This window comes from Equus caballus, chromosome 12, assembly GCF_041296265.1.
Source record: "Equus caballus isolate H_3958 breed thoroughbred chromosome 12, TB-T2T, whole genome shotgun sequence".
Lineage (NCBI taxonomy): Eukaryota > Metazoa > Chordata > Mammalia > Perissodactyla > Equidae > Equus > Equus caballus.
Window position 1 is genome coordinate 44,808,365 of NC_091695.1, and position 16,722 is coordinate 44,825,086.

Below are 16,722 nucleotides of genomic sequence, written 5' to 3' on the forward strand. Positions count from 1 at the left end.
GGTTCTACCAAGGAGCCCCCTTGCTGGCTGCCTCTCTCGAGGTCTTCCCCTGGATTCCCATGCCTCCACCTCCTTCTCTCCCCCCAAATGCGCCCTCCTCCTTTCTGTCCCCGTAAACTGGATGGCAGCCCCAATAGTTAGCAGTCCCAGCAGCTCCTCTTTCTAGCACCACCTGGATTGTCAATAGCCCTTTGTCGGGAAGGGAAATACTCACCTCCTCCCTAACCCAGATTGATCTGGATGCAGTGACGACAAGGAAGAGAAATGAGAGTTAAAGGTCCCATGGGCCCACCTCCATCTCCCACGAGGGATGCCCTACCTGGCCCCTTCTCTCCAGCCTCCACACATCTCCACCCGCCGCAGCGATGACCCAGCATCAGCCCGGGCCCTTCCGAAGCACGTCCTCTGCCAGGGCAGCCCCACTCCGGCCCTCGGATCAGGACTGAGCCCTGGTGACACAACAAAAGGACAGACAACTGTCTCCCCGAGTTGAGCTTATTCACCTTAAAGCCTTTTTCTATCTGGGGGTGTGTGTGTTAAAATGTCCTTTCTTTTAGGAAATCACAATAATAGTAAGCAGTATTTTTTTTTTTTTAAATCATTACGTGAAAGAATTAAAGTTTGGCAGCTGCGTCTGTTCCCAAAAGTTAAGGAGTAATAGGCAGGTGATGGGTAACGGGCATACTGTTCTCTCCACTTTTGAGTATGTCTGAAAATAGTCATAGAAATGGTGTTTTTTTTCAAGTCTAGATGGACTAAAAATTTGAACATTAAAAATTAAACCACAAAAGGATTGGGGGCGGGAAAAGGGAGAAAGTGGTGGTCTGTGACATCTAGAAGTTTTAGGAATGGTGAAGCCAGTGCAAAGCTTCAAAGTCACTCTCCTGCTGAAATCCTGTTAATGGCTCCCCACTGCCCTCAGGAGATGGGCTGGGCTCAGATGCCTCCTCCTCCAGGAAGTCCTCCCTGACTTCAACACTTCTGGTTAGGTTAGGAGCTCATCGTTAATTGGAGACTTTTGGGGCCCACTTACACTGGGTGAGGTTCTGCATTGTTTTGTTTAATTATAGCACCCATGGCTCTCTGACCCACTTCAGAGTCTGGGGTGAAGCAGGTACTGGCAAGTCCTTTGATGATGAAAGAGTAAAGGGACTGGTGGGTGGCTGGGCCTGGCCTGGCTCCCAGGAGGGCAGCTCCCAGCCTTGGCTGCCCTTGGCTGCCCATGCCCAGCCTCCCTCTCAGGCACGACCCTGTTGCGGGGTCCCTGCAGCCTTTCCTGGGCTCTAGAGGTCCAGCCTCTGGGGCCTGCCCCTGTGCTATTCCAACAGATGTGTTGTCCCCCTGCCCCCCCAGCATGCATGCCTCTGCAGCTCCCTCTGCCAGGCATGCCTGCTCCCACCCCACCCAGCTTAGCAAAGCACACCTTCTGAACTGGTTTCAATCTTGACTGCGTTCTTTACTAGCTGTGTGGCCCTGGGCAAGGCCTCTAGCCTCTCTGAGCAGCAGGATCAATGCAAGCAACGTCTGCCCTTAGTGGCTGCCTTCCTAGAGGCCCAGCACCCTTCAGGGCATGGACACAGCTACCGTATCATCACCAGTCCTCTGCAGACAAGGACTGGAGAGTCAGAGATGTTAGATTACCTAGCCAGGGTCATTCAGCCAAGAATGGGCCGCACCTGGTGTCTGAATGCTTTCTGGGCCTCAGTTAACCAATCTGTAAAATGGCGATGATAATACTGTTCTGGAGCCACCAGCAATGACCTCTTTCTAGAGAGTTTGCCTCCAGCCACAGGCTCTGCTGCGGGGGTGAGCTGGGGGAGGGGCATATTTGCCCCAGAGACCCAGTTCCCCAGGACCTGGCATTGCCCCAGCTCATGCTGGGCTCCCCCGGATGGCATGGGGGCTCAGAGAATCTGAGTCAGTGAGGTAGGGGGAACTCAGGTCAGCTGCGGCCAATGCAAAAGGCAGGGACAGGGGTGCAGAAAGAGACTGAGTGTGGGGACTGCAGCCCGGTGGCCTGCACTGCTGTCCTGCCTTCTCTACCTCCAGTGGCCAAGCTCTGTCACTTTTCCCAGGGGGCAGCCTGGGGAAGCCCCCCCACTAACCATGCCCTGCCCTCCTTGAGCTGGAGCAGCCATCCCTGACCCAGCCAGCACCACCAGAGTCTGCTGCCTAAAGGCTGGGAGAGACGGCCAACTTCCTGGCACGGACCCCCATTGTGACTCCAGGCCCGGTGCCCACCTGAGGTCTGAGCATCCGAGATTGATGGTTCCTCCTGGGCATGCTGGCATCACCAAGGCCCCACACGACCCAGTCACCTCTGCCACCTCCTCTCCCTGCCACGTCCCTCTCCCACTACAACCCAACCACACCTGCCTTCCCAGCGCTCCAAAGCCCCACCATGAGGTCTGTGGGCTCTCGCCCTGCCACCTGGACCCAGGAACTCATGGCTCGGTCCTCCATGCCCCGTGGGTTGAAAGGCCACCTGCTCAGGAAGGGCGCCCACCACTGTTTTACTTACCACCTACTTAGCACTACCTGGTGTGGCCAGGTGGTGTCTGACCGTCCCCCAGAGACGGGCAGAGCCGAGACCCAACGCTCCCCGCGCACCTCTGCAGGCTGCTGCGGACTGAGTGCCCACGAGCGAACAGCACCCACTCTTCGGCAGCCATCAGCCCGAGCCCCGCCACCGCACGCTCACTCGAGGGTGTGGATTCTGCCTTCTGCTGAGCTCCCGCTCGGTCTCACGGGGCGCTGACCCCGCCTGCCCTGCTCAGCCCTCCGCCCGCTTTCGCTGCCTGGCCGGTTTCCACGTGTCTCCGGACGGCCCTCCGCATGCATTTACGAACGAAGTCACTCATTAGCAGTAAGTGCGCAAGGTGGGCACGTGGTCCCGGCTCGGCCCTCCGCAGGAGGCAGGGAGGTGGCGGGGGCCCCCACGAGCATCTTGCAAGAAGCTCGTGTATAAATCCTTCCGTAGGGCAAAAAGGACATCCCTGGCATCTCTCCTCTCTCGGGGTGACGGGCACCCAGATAATCAAAGGGCACGGGCCCCTCCTCCTTGACTCCAAGCCCGGCACACTTCCCTTCTCCCGGTAAGGCGACCACAACGAACAATCCCCTTTATAAAAGGCAGCGTTGGAGAATGCGGGCATCGATCCCGCTACCTCTCACATGCTAAGCGAGCGCTCTACCATTTGAGCTAATTCCCCGGCCCGGGCCAGCTTCCGCCGCCGGAACACATTGTGGCTCACGTCATCACCGGTTTCCCCGGGGCCCCGCGGCCCGCCCGCCGGCCTCGCTCCCCCATTGGTTCCCCGGCAGCTCCAGCTCCCCGGCCCTGATTGGTTTGGCTCGGTTTAGTTTTGAAAAGCACTGGCTATCGGATTGGTGGCCCGAAGCGTCCGTCACGCGGAAGCCCTGCTGTTGCTACGGCGCAGGGGGGACTCAGCCAGGTTTCCCCCGGTCCCTGATTTGCTTCTCCAGACTCCGGGTCCTAGAGGTTCCGGATCCGTCAAGTCCCTGGGAAAAGAATGCGCCCCTCGCGCTTGACTGATGGCCCCGCGAGCCAATCGGAGTGGGGGCAACCGGGTCGCTGGGCGATCCAATAGGTCGCAGGGGGCGGGAGAGGGAGGCCAATCAGCGCGGAGTTGGGGGCAGGGGCAGGGCCGCGATTGGCTGCGAGGCGGCCGGAGGGAGGGCGGGGGGAACTCAAGGCCTGCTTGATACGTCCGCCATCTTGGGCGCTTCGCTGATGGTGTCGGTGAGCGCGTTTCCCGCCTGAGCGCGACTGGCGGCGGGTCGCGGGCGCCTCCAGGTACTGGGAGGGGGTGGGGCGGCGGCGCGGGCCGCGGCGCGGGGGGCGTGGGGGGCGCGGCGCGTGGGGGCGGCGGCGGCGGCGGGGCCGGTCCGCCCGGCCTCGGCGGCGCGGGGAGGGAGCGTCCCGGCCCCCTCCCCTCCCCCCCGGAATCCGCCGCCCGGCGGCCCGGGAGGCGCGGCGCCCGGGCTCCGGTGGCCGCCTGTCAGCCGCGCGCTGGGCGTCCGCGGGGGGCCCCTCGGCGCCGGGCGGCGGGGCGGGACGCGGGCCGGGCGGCGAACTTTGCGCCCGCGGAGACGGCCGCGGCCTTGCGCGCCTTGCGGGCGGGCGGGGCGCGCCCCTCACCGCCGGGCCCCTGCGCCCGCCCGCCGGCCCGCCGGCCCGGGAACTCCCCTCGGCGCGCGCCCCGCGGAGCCGGCCGGCCGCCGCAGACGCCGAGGTCCTCGTTGGCCCCGCTTCTCCGGGAAACAAGTTTTGTGGGTTCCCGCGCCTTCGCCGCAGAGTCATCGGGCCGCCGGCCCCGGCCCGGAGGATTTAAATAGCCTCCGAGCCGTCCTCCAGCTCCGGCGTCGGGGCCGCGGGCAGCGCCGGCACGAGCGCCGCCCCGGCGGGCGGGAGCGGGGGTGGTCCTGCGGCGCGGCGGGGCCTCCCTCTTAAAGAAGCCCCTCCGCGGGGACGGGGCCGGGGGGGGGCCCGCCTGGACCCCGATCGTAGCTCGGACTCCCGGGCGGGGAGCCCCTGGACGCGTCCTGACGTTGCAGCCTCAGCGCTTCCTGTCGCCTCCCCGGGACTCCGCGTTTTCTCGCTGGCTCGCCCCGAGCTTTGTTTATATTTTGCTTTTAGGGGAGGGGCCCCGGGAGTTGTTTCCTTTCGTCCTCACGGCACTTGCTCCGCTGGGGTTTCCTTGGGTTTTGTCCTCAAGGTCACGTTGCAGGTAGGCAGCAAGTGGGCAGGGGACTCCCGATTTCCAGCCGCTGGAGTGCCTTCTAGGAGGGTGGTGGCCCGGGCTCAGCTTTCTTCCCTCTGGAGTCAGACTGCCCCGGTTCGGATCTTGGCTTCCCCGCTTTCTGGCTCTGTGACCTTGGGCAAGTTACTCAACCTCTCTGCTTCTTCTGTAATATGGGAATAAGAAGAGTGTCTGTCTCGGAAGTTTGTCGGGAGTGAGTTGGTACCTGTGAAGCGGCTGGGAACGGTGCCTGCCACGGAGAATCAGCCTTGGTGATTAGTGGCTGTTATTAATTTGAGTTTGATTCTTAAAGGTTGGGGTACTGTTAGGAAGTCACATGAGTGCTTAAGTCTTGGCTCTCGGTGACTGTCTTTAGACAACTCTGTGTGCTTAAGAGTTAGTGGGCCTGAGAAGATGAACTGGAAGTTAATTTTTTCAGGAGAAGAGAGGTTGGAGATTCGTTAAATTAGAAACGTTTCCCGGAGTGATTAGTAGTGGGGCCTCAGAATGCTTTGTTCGAGAGGTGGTTAAATAAAAGCCGGTCAGGTGCTCAAGTCAGATTCTATTCCTGCTGTACTTTTGGGTACTGTGTCCTGAGTATGATTGGTCTCCAGGTCGGTCACTCGAGGGTCGCAGTGTCCTCCTGGGTTGTGATTGGAGTTTGAAAGGTTGCTGTGTGTTGGAATATCCTTCAGTGGGAAATAGCTGTTGTCCCGGATGCGTGCTGTGGAAGCGGTCTTGCATTTCAGTGTGTCTGATGGGGGAGTCTGGAATATCCAACACAGTGCCGTCACTCAGTCACACGTGTACTCGCAGTGTGTTAAGTCCTGCCCTGTGCTCTTCTCCCTGGTCCTCGAAACCATGGCGCCCTTCCCTTGGTGTCACTTGCTTGGGACCTGGCTTGCTTTATTCCACTGGGGAGGTGTTATTTTGATAGACTCAGTCTTAAGGAGAGATGAGCATCTTGCTGGTGTGACTTACTCAAGAACAGGAAGAAGATTGTTTTGGGTTGGAAAACTAGGTTTTGTGTAAAGTATAGCAAAACAAAACAAACTTGCTTGTTTCAATTAGCTTCTTGAGAATTTTGGAATCAGACCATAGCTGGACAGAAAGCAAATAGTGATAAAATTAAAACTGAACAGGGTGAGGTTTGCTTAGTTTCTTTAAGATAAGTTTTTGCATCGATTTGGTACAAAGGTGATCTGCTTATTACAGATGAAACATCTCGTCCTTAAAATGTTATTTGTCAGAATCGATATTTTGTTTCTATGATAAACTTGCATCTTGCAGTTTTATATTTTGGATATTTGAGAGGCAATCTGAGTATAGCTTGGTCTAAAATTTTACAATGTTTTGTTACCCTTAGGAAGGCAAATGATAGTAACAATGAAGCTCTTCTAACTCTGCTCAGCTGAAACTCAGCTTTGAGTTGATTTCGTGTATAAAGCGCAGAAGGCTGTGGTTTGATCTTCCTCATCTGTCAAGGTCTCAGCCCCAGTGTGGCCTGTGTAGTGTTAGCTGCTTTCCTGTGAGATGGACTGAACAAATGGACTTGGCCTCTTTGCCTTAAGCAGCTTTCTAATTTCTTCCCTTTCTTAAGCGGACCTCAAATGATTGGTTTTTGATTTATTCTGGATCAGTGGATCTCAATTGGAGAGCGATTTTGCCCCCCCCCCCCCCAAAAAACATTTGGCAATGTCTGGAGACATTTTTGCCTGTCATGTCTGTGGGGGTGGGCCATGTGCTACTGGCTTCTAGAAGTAGAGACCAGGGATGCTGCTAAACATCCTATAATGTGCATAAACAGCCCTGCTCCCGCTCCCTCGCCCCCAACAAAAAAGTATCCAGCCTCACTCTCAGTAGCGCCAAGGTTGAGAAACCCTGCTGTGCCTGTGTGGATGCTGGACTGGCCTGCATTAGCGTCATTCGGGACGCTCTTTAAGACCGTGGACGATGGACCCCACCTCTGGAAATTTGTGGTGGATTGAGACTATGTTTTTAAAAAGCTCCCCAGGTAATATTGAAGCGCAGCTGGGTTTTGGAACCGCTGTTCTGGACCCCAGATTTTAAGGACAACTCGTGGGTCAAGGAATCCATCGGGTGCTCCGGGAGCTGTCTTTGCAGTACCTGCATCTGCTTTGGAGGCTACTTAGTAGTGGGGCAAGATGGTGGACGTACCTTATTTTCAGGTGCTCGAAGGCTGAACTTTAAAAAAAAGGTAAATGAATCGATTTTATAAAATAATTTAGAAACTTGTTTTTCCTTTCCCTCATGAAAATACTTTACCATGTTGTGCTGAAACTTAGCAGGACTCTCAGGGCTCAGGGCTGTGTGCTCCTGTGCAGAATGACCTTAGACTGCTGTGGTGTTTGAGTTTTGTATCTTTTGCCCTCATTCTGTCAGTCAGCTGTCAGTTTAGTTTTTAGATGCCAGCTTCATCATCTTTTTTTTTTTGTAACTGAAGGCCTATTTGCAGAGAATTAGCCCTGAATCATTTTGCCATTTCTGCCCTTTGAGGGCGAGAGAGAGGCGTACTCAGTGCACCACCTTTAACACAGTGACCTTTGCCCACTAGTGAAGGGGCCCCCTCAGTGCCCTGGACTCTGCCCCAAATGGGTGAGTGGGCAGACGAGGCGCAGCAGTGAGAGAAGGGCACAGGTCCTTTTCTCACACCTCCTTACGGTTCAGATTATCCAGTGAATGGGGTGGGAGAATGTTGGTGAAAACACTCTACACATTTTCAGCAACTGATGTGAATGTCTGGACATAGGAAAGGGAGAAGGAAGGCCATGCAGTGCCTCCTAATGCTTCATCCTGAAATTTGGCCTGTGGCCATGTTGAGAATGACAAGCGATCCCCCCATCTCCTTCTTCTAATCGTCATTTATTTGATCAGCAAATATGTGAATTGAGTCCTTACTCTGCCAGGAACTGTACTGGGGATTTACCCCAAAACAGGTGCTTGCTTATGGACTTGCAGTCTCGAGGGTGAGCCAGCAGTTACAGGAGCGATGCAGTTGTGGCTGGGGGACCTGTGGCAGAGCTTCTGGGGATTGTCCATGGTGTGAGGAAGTTGGCTCCTGGTGAGAGGCCCCAGAGTCCTCAGGGGAAAGAGCTTGGGTTCGCTGGTTGGCTGGTTGAAATTGCCAAAAGTCTCTTTTCTCTCTTAGAGAGAAAACCTTCGTTTCTCATGTGTCTTAATGGTGCCTTTGACTTACCTCTTGGGTTTGGTGTGTCCTAAAGGCATTGCCACTCTTCCCATGCAAGGGGAGCTGTTTCGTAGTGGCAGATAGGACTGATCTGTGCTGTTGTCTTTTGCTCCACAGACATGGGTAGTCAGTCCATCAAACTTGAAACACTGACTCGTCCCATTCCATCAGAGGCTTGATTTAGGTTCCCGCCGAACATCTTCAGCATCCTTGGAGTCCCCGGTGCTTCCAGTGGGTTTTTTCCTGCCGTGGTCTGGATCTAGGTTGACTGGAGATTTGTTTTTGTCGCCTTTTGACTTTGGCTTAGATTTAGTTGCCACAGAAACCCTCTTCCTTCCTCTCTCTCTCCTTCTTTATTTTTCTTTACTGGGAAAGGGAAGATAGTTACTAGTCAGATCAATACCCACTTTATTTCAGGTTCTAAATGATTATCACCTGTCATTCGGTTACCAGCTAGCTTGGTTAGATGGTGAAGAAGCAGGTAAAAGGGAAGCTTGGCAGTGCTTGAAAGGCAGGCGTCTTACCTTAACTGGGACGAATTCATGTCACAGACTGGGCAGAGTTTTGGGTTTACTCTGAGTAGAGGCGGTTTACTGCTTGTCACTTAGAGCTGGCCAATGTTGACTTGTTTTATAAGTATTGGCGAAGGCTACATAGTTGACTGAATTTATACAAATAAGGTTTGATAGGTTCTGAATGTGTTTTTACTCATATAAAGAGGCTCCGATTTTGTACTTCTCAGCCACTCTGGAGAACGCTAGGGTATTATTAGTTCCAAAATTTCTTCCAATGGGAATATATACTGGCTTAGATTGATTTGTGTGCCCCAGAGATTGACTGCCATGAAATCTCGTGGCCCAAAGGAAAGATGAGTGAAAGATTGTTTTTTGGAACATTTGAGAGCAGAACTAAAAAGGCTGTGGAAAAAATACAAATAGGCTGCAGAAATAAGAATGTGTGTGAATGTTATCAGACTTGGAGAAAGCCGTGTGGATGGCTAGTTGGAGCCTGGATTCCCTGTACCTGGATGTAAATCTGAAAAACATTGCTGGCGTGAGAGACTCCCTTTGACAAGAGGAGAAAGGAGCTCTTGCCTGAGAACTCAGGGCCCTCTGAGGCCCTAATTAGGGCAGCCGTGTTACCCTACCCACTGAGGCACACTCCCTGGCTGTCTAGTGTAGGTAGTAGATGCTGGCTGGCCCTGGGTGAAACTGGGCTTTCCGTCCCCTGATGGGGGCAGTGGCAGGAGGAACACTGACAAATATTGACTTGATTGGCCCTTTGGGGCCTCCTTTCATGAGACTCACGATTTTGGAGTTGGAACAGAACTTAGAGGCCATTGATTCTTAGAGAAAAATTTAGGCCATGCTGGGGAATGGACTCAAAGGCTGCTGAGAAATCTCAGTTCCTGGGTGATTCCTTAGAGTTTTGGTGGCCCCACTAGCCCATAATTTGTAACGTCATTTGTTTCAAAAATGGCATGCCAGCTTGGTCTCACTGAATGTTAAGAATAAATGCTCAGGGGCCGGCCCCGTGGCCGAGTGGTTTTTCGCTTTGGCGGCCCAGGGTTTCACTGGTTCGGATCCTGGGCGCGGACATGGCACTGGTCATCAAGCGATGCTGAGGCAGCGTCCCACATGCCACAACTAGAAGGATCCACAACTGAAAATATACAACTATGTACTGGGGGGGGCTTTGGGGAGAAAAGGAAAAGTAAAATCTTAAAAAAAAAAAAAAAAGAGTAAATGCTCAACTTCTGTGTTTCCTTTTGGTGGTAGTACACATGTCAGTTTTTTGTCGTGGTAGATGACAGGGTAGTGTCTCCCAGTTTTCTTTTGTTGCCATAGGGACACCGGGGTTTCTGTTGCCTGTGGACAGTGGGTAGGTCTCAGCTGCTTCTCTTGGCTGCGTGACCCCCTGCCCCTTCCTATTAATCAGCGCTCTTTGAATGACTCCCCTTTCTACGGTGGGCCTCTCGTCCTCACCTTGTTACTCCCTTAGGTGGATTCAGCAACCGTGCATGTGGGATCTGTCATGGGCATAGTGTTTTTAAGCTAAGAAAGTTTTCACAGATTAGTACCTGTTCTCTGTCCCCAATTCAGAGTATGCTGTGGAGGTCAAGACTGCACAGGGTCTGAAATACCTGGCTTTGAGTTCCAGCTCCCACGGTCTTCTAGCTGTGTAATCCTGATATTAGATGACATCTTTGTTCCTTAGTTTCCTTGTCTGTGAAATGAATATTCAGTATAAACTAATTAATCCAGTACCTAGCACAGTAATGTTTGCATTCGTATTATTACTGTTATCAATCTTACTTAGAACAGTGAGAAATAAATCCAGAAGTGATTCTAGTGGAAGGTGCGGTGAGTGCCCTGAAGAAGGGAGATGGCATGCTGTGGGATCGTGGGGGCCTCTGAGGCCTCTGGCTGCTCTGGGGACAGTGCTGTGTGCAGGGCGATGGAGATAGGGGAGGTTATGGAGTTAGTGTTAATATGCCAAGTTTTTTCCAGATTTGGATTATGGTATATATGTTTTACTCACATAAATGTAATAATATTTCCTTAACTTTGGTGGGAGTTGAGATCATAAATTTGAGGTTTTGTACTTTGCTTTCTAAAACATTCTTTAAAATTTCTCTTTCTTTCTGGCACTTACGACAGTATAAGGTAGCTCCCATGTTCTGTAGCACCATACTTTTCAGTGTCCAGTGCTGTTGATGAAAATCATGCGTGTCTTGAAGGATCAGTGTATTTCAGCGGATGATTGGATCTGTTTTATTTTGCACTTAATTTCTTTACAGATTCCAATTATACCGAGACAGCTTTTTTCTCTAAAGGCCGGTTAGTAGATGTGTTCGGCTTCATGGGCTGTTTGGTCTCTGATAACTCCACTCTGCTGTCGTGGTGTGAAAGCAGCTGTAGACACAAGGGACAGTGAAGGTGGCCGTCTTCCAGTAACGATGTATTTACAAAAACAGGTGGTAGGCTGCATTTAGCCTGTCCTGCTTTAATCTGTGTTTTTGATTTTAATTTTTAATGAGGTCATATATTCAAAGTATATCTCAGTATGTGTACAGATATTAAATGTCAAAACCAGCAGTTGTGTACCCGCTGAGCAGCTTAAGAAATAGAATGTTGCCACTACCTTTGGCTCCCCGTGTGTCCTCCTCTGACCACCTCTTTCCTCTTGTGACCTCCCCAAGGCAAGCACTATCCCGCATGTATCATTTTCTTGCTTTACTTTATGGTGGTGTCGTTTGTGATGTATCCTTGTATAATATAACTTAATTTGTGCATTTCTGCGTGTCTTTATACTATATAAATTGAGTCATTTTCTTCTGTGACCCCCTCCCCGCATTGTTTTCGAGATTCGTTTATTCAGATGTTTGAGTACTCCTGTCTTATCTTCGGGTGCTGGGTGCACTGGAATGAGCAGAGCAGATGCAAGTGCCTGCCCTCCTGGACCTTGCGTTTCGAGGGTCAAGACAGTAAGCGCTAAGTGAAAGCCGCCAGCAGTCCTCTGTGAGGATACAGCAGGGAGAAAAGGAAAGCAGGGGAGGGGTGGGCGGGCAGGCGGGCCTCCCTGAGAGGGGCCCTTTGAACAGGAGCTGAGGGAGGGAGCCCTGGCTACCGGTGGGCGTGGGGCGGGAGGAGCCTCTAGACCGAGTCCCCCAGAGCTGCTAAGAAGGGTTGTGCCTCCTGGTTGGAGGGACAGTAGAGAGCCAGCTGGCGGGAGGGAGAGCCTGGAGAGGGGCAGGAGAGAGGGCGGGGGGGGGGGGGGGGCGGGGGGGGGAGCAGGCCATTGTCAGATTTTGTCTTCTTTGAATGAGATGGGCAGTCGTTGTAGTGTTTTGAGCAGAGGTGTGACGAGAGTTCTGATTTATGTTTTTAAAAAGTCCCCCTGAGGCCGTGTTAAGAATAGCTGCTCCGATGGTGGCCCCTCAGACTGAGGGGGAGCAGGGAGTGGGAGTGAGAAGTGGTTGGGTTCTGGATGCATCCTGAAGGGATAGCCGGCAGGGTTTGCTGACACGTTGAGTATGGGTGTGAGAGCTGAGTGGAGGATGGCACTGGGGACTTTGCGTGTGGTGGGAGTTGCCATTTGTGAAGAGAGGGAGGACTCCCAGGAGATGCGGGTGTGGAGGTAAGATGAGGAGCTGGGGTTTGGCCATGTTAAGTTCATGAAGCCCTTAGAGAGCCACCTGGACGCATGTAGTAGGATTATGGCGTTTGGAGTCGAGGGGAGGGGTCTGGGCTGAAGATGAATGTGAGAGTCTCCAGTGTTTGGATGACACTTGAAAGTCCTCAGGTCGAGTGAGAGCACAGAGGAATGAGTGCCAGGTGAGCAGCGGGGACGAGGCGGACTCTGAGGTGGAGGACGACCAAGCTTGTGTTGTGTCTGTGAAGCCAAGGGAAGTGTCATGGGGGCGGGAGTGAGAACCTGTGCCCAGCGCTGCTGCAACGAGGTCGGGTAAAATGAGGGCCAGGACTTGTCGTGGGTACGGCAGCACACAAGTCATCCATGACCTTGATGAGTGGTGCGGGAAGAGCCTGGAAGGGAGGGTTCACAAAGGATTGAGAGAAGAGGATGGCAGATAGAGAAAGTTCTTTCGTGGGCACGTGCCCTGATGCTGAAGGGAGATTTGGGGCCCTGAGAAGGTTTTGTTGAGACGGGAGAAATTGTAGCGTTTTTGCCATGTTGGTGGGAAATGATTCTGTACGGAGTGAACACCTTGAAGTGGGAGACGGGGCTTGGCTGGAGCCCTGTTTTGGGGAAGGCGACAGGGAATGGGCCGAGTGCCCCAGTGGAGCATCCGGGACTCCTCCTTGGTGAGAGGAGGGAGAGCAGAGTAGGGGCGGGGGTGGTGGGAGCATGTGGTCTTTTTTTTTTCTCTCAGTGAAATAGGAAGAAGTTACCAGGAGTCAGTTAGAATGAGGTTGAATAGGGGCTAGTGGAGTGTAAGGAGAGAGAAAGTATGGCATATTCTATGGGAAAGTAAGGATGTGAGTGGATTAGCAACGTGGGCTGGTTACCGGAGGGGTGAGCCTGAGTTGAGTGTGACAGCAGCCGTTGTGGTCTTACCTGAAGCGGGGGAGGCAGTGCTGCAGGGGTGTTGGAATTAGGGTTTTCCCCAAACAAAAGTGGCAGAGCGGGAACGCCCTGGGAGTGACTGTAACGGGCTGTGGGATCGAGGCTGGGAAGGAAGGGGAGTGAGGGCATGCAGAGAGCGAGGCTTCTCCACGTGGATGCGTGTAGCTGTCGTTTGTAACTTGTCACTTCTGGGTTCTGTTTCAGGCTGAATATATGTCAGTTTGTTCTTTGTCCTCTCATTGGATGATAGGATTGTTTCCAGTAAAGAAACAGTGCTGCTTTGAACAAGTGCAAAAGCATTTCTCTAGGGTGTAGACCTCGGAGAGGATTGCAGGCTAATGGCACCTGTACACCTTTAACTTTAGTAAATGGTGCAAATTGGTTTCCAAAATGGTTGTACCAATTTACCCTCCCACCAGCACTGCTCTTCTGCATCCTTGTCAACCCCTGGTATTGTTAGACTTTTTTATATTTGCCAATTTGGTGGCTGTGAACTTTTATTTTTTAGAAATAATAGTTTTATTGAGATATAATTCACTTATACAATTCACCCATTTAAAGTGCACAATTTAATGGGTTTTAGTATATTCCCAGAATTGTGTAATGATCACTATAATCTAATTTTAGAATGTTTTTTTCACCCCAGAAAGAAACCTTGTACCCGTTAGCTGTCACTCCCTGTTTCTATCTAATCCCTCGGCAACCACTAATACACTTTCTCTTTCTATAGATTTGCCTATTCTGGACATTTCATATAAGGGGAATCATATGATACGCGATCCTTTGTGTCTGCCTTCTTAGCATAATGTTTTCAAGGGTCATCCGTGTTGTAGTGTGTATCGGTATCAGTTCTTCATTGCTTTTTATTGCCGAATAACCTTTCATTGTGTGGATAGACTGCATGGTATTTATCCATTCATCAGATGATGGACATTTGGATTGTTCTTGCTTTTTGAGTATTATGAATAATACTGCTGTGAGCATTTGTCTACAAATCTTTGGGTGGATGTGTTTTTATTTCTCTTGGTATGTACTTTGGAGTGGAATTGTTGGGTAAAACAGTAACTCCATGTTTAACATTTTGAAGAACTACCCAGCCTTTTTCCAAAGTGGCTACATCATATTACGTTTCTATATCAGGGTTCCAGTTTCTGCATGTCCTCTCCAACATTTATTATTTTTCGTTTGTGAAAAAGTATAGCCATCCTAGTGGGTGTGAAGTGTGGTATCTCCTTCTGGTTTGGATTTGCCTTTCCCTAATGACTGATGCTGTTGAGCATCTTTTCATGTGCTTATTGGCTATTCGTGTATCTTCTTTACAGAAAAGTCTATTCAAATCGTTTGCTCGTTTTTATTAATTTATTTACTTTTGCATGGTTTTAATGTTTTTTTCTCTCATTACTAATGAAGGTGAGCATCTTTTTAGCTATTTGGATTCCCACTTTTGTGAAATGCCTGTTCGTGTCTTATTTTTTTTCTATTGAGTTTTGTTTTCCTTATTTGTAGGAGTTCTTATATGTTCTGATTAATATTTTATTAAATCTCTGTGTGATAGATATCTTTTCCCAGTTTGTGACTTGTCTTTGTACTGTGTTTATGGAAGTTTTTAAAAAGTAACTGTTTATTGAAAGCATGGAATAAAAGGGCGGAAAAGTGTCTCAGTGTCTTCTCATCTTTTCTTGTAGCCCTCATACTACCCAGGGAAGAGGAAGTTGATTTTTGGTTTACGGGTAGTTGTCTTTTTTAAAGTTTTATGGTTTTTCTCCATATAAGTCTTGCACATCTTTTGTTAGATTTATTCTTCGGGTACTTTATGGGTTTGTTGCTGTTGTAAATGATGTTTTTAAGTTAAATTTTGTATTTGCTGGTAAATGGAAATGCAGGTGACTTTGGATGCAGCTCTCATGCAGTGACTTGCGTAACTTAGTTGGCCTGTGGACTCTTGGAGTTTTTATGTAGATATCCATCTCATCTTTGAATAATGACAGTCATTTCTCTGCATTCCTTCCCCCCCTTTTTTTTTTTAAAGATTTTTTATTTTTTCCTTTTTCTCCCCAAAGCCCCCCAGTACATAGTTGTGTATTCTTCGTTGTGGATTCTCCTAGTTGTGGCATGTGGGACGCTGCCTCAGCGTGGTCTGATGAGCAGTGCCATGTCCGCACCCAGGATTCGAACTAACGAAACACTGGGCCGCCTGCAGCGGAGTGTGCGAACTTAACCACTCGGCCACGGGGCCAGCCCCCATTCCTTTCACTTTTTATACCTTATTCCCCTCTTGTTGTGCCGCTTCAGGACAACCATTACAATGGAGAGTATAAATGGTAATGGCAGGCATCAAGCCTACTCCTGGTTTGAAAGGAAATGCTTTTATCTTTCATCATTAAATGTGGGGATACATTTTGTTTGTTTTCTTTAACAGGTTGAGGAAGAGTCCCTCGATCTTAGTTAATGGAGAATTTAAAAAAGTCACAAGTGGGTGTTGAATTTAATTGAATGCATTTTATGCGTCTGTTGAGATGATAATATGATTTTTTCTCCTTTAATCTGAAAAATTGCTCTAAAAGGTAATATTGAAATTAACCTTATGTTTCTGGGATAAATCCGGCTTGATCATGACATATTTTTTAAAAAAAAGCTGTATTTTTTTGTATGTTTGTGTTTTCTTTTGGTATGGAGTTTTTGTATGTTTTGATTTGCTATTATCTTAAGATGTATGTATCTATGTTCGTTGGTAAGATTGGTCTGTAATTTTCCTTTTTTTGTATTAACCTTGATGAGTTTTATCATCAAGGTTATTCTAGTCTAATAAAATGGGCTGTAGTATTTCTTGCTTTTTATTCTCTCAGAGAGTTTTTATGTAAAATTGGAATTACCTGTTCCTTCAATATTTGGTAAAACTTACCTGTAAAACCATTAGGGCCTGGAGTTTTCAGTCTGAGATTTTAAAATGGCTGATTTGGTTGCTTTAATAATTACAGGATCATTGGAGGCTTTTTTTCGGGGGGGGGGGTCACATTTGGTAATTTACATTTTTCCGAAATTTGTTTATAATGTCTGCATTTTCCTATATATTGGCAGGAAATTCTAATTTCTTGTCTTTGAATCTCTGCGTTATTTGTAGTCAGTCACTAATATTAATCATATTTTGTATTAAAAGTCTTTTCTTTTTTACTTTGACTCATAAATGAAAAAGAGACCATCAGAGACAGAAGGGGCATCAGGGGACACAATGGCCTGTAGGCTGGGCTCCGCTGGAACTCATTTGTGACCCTGTGGTCAACAGGCCCTGTGGTCCTGCTTCTGCCACAGCCCTCCTCGAGGGGGATTAGGGGCTTTGGTCTTGGCACTGCTGATCCTGGGACCAAAGAGTTGATAATCTACTTTTAGTTGTAGCCTAGTGCTTTCCATTGAGGCCAAGGAGTTTGAAATGCGTAGGCAATATAACTGTTGTTTTGATCAAACTTCAAAAAATAAAGCTTGATAATCTGCCGAGACAATGAGGAAAGAATGAGAAAGCATTGTAGAGGGCCTCGGTAGAGAGAGAGCTGGTTTAGCAGAATTGTTGGGAGGATTAAACATCAACACTACTGGGCATGTTTGTGTTTATCCGCAGAAGAAGTAGAGAGGCCGTTGCTGCCAGTTAGCCTGTGGTCAGGCCTCCGG

The 16,722-nt window shown here is 50.0% G+C and overlaps 1 protein-coding gene across 50 annotated transcripts in view; it reads left to right on the plus strand.

Annotated features, from left to right (window-relative positions):
- Window positions 1-3,409: 3,409 nt before the first annotated feature.
- The window catches only part of PPP6R3 (protein phosphatase 6 regulatory subunit 3), a 140,780-nt gene continuing 127,467 nt past the window's right edge, over window positions 3,410-16,722 (plus strand). For 31 of the 50 annotated variants that reach the window (XM_070228540.1, XM_070228508.1, XM_070228509.1 and 28 more), the window contains exon 1: window positions 3,688-3,817. The gene's annotated coding sequence lies outside the window, so the exon portion shown is untranslated. 50 annotated transcript variants of the gene reach the window in all.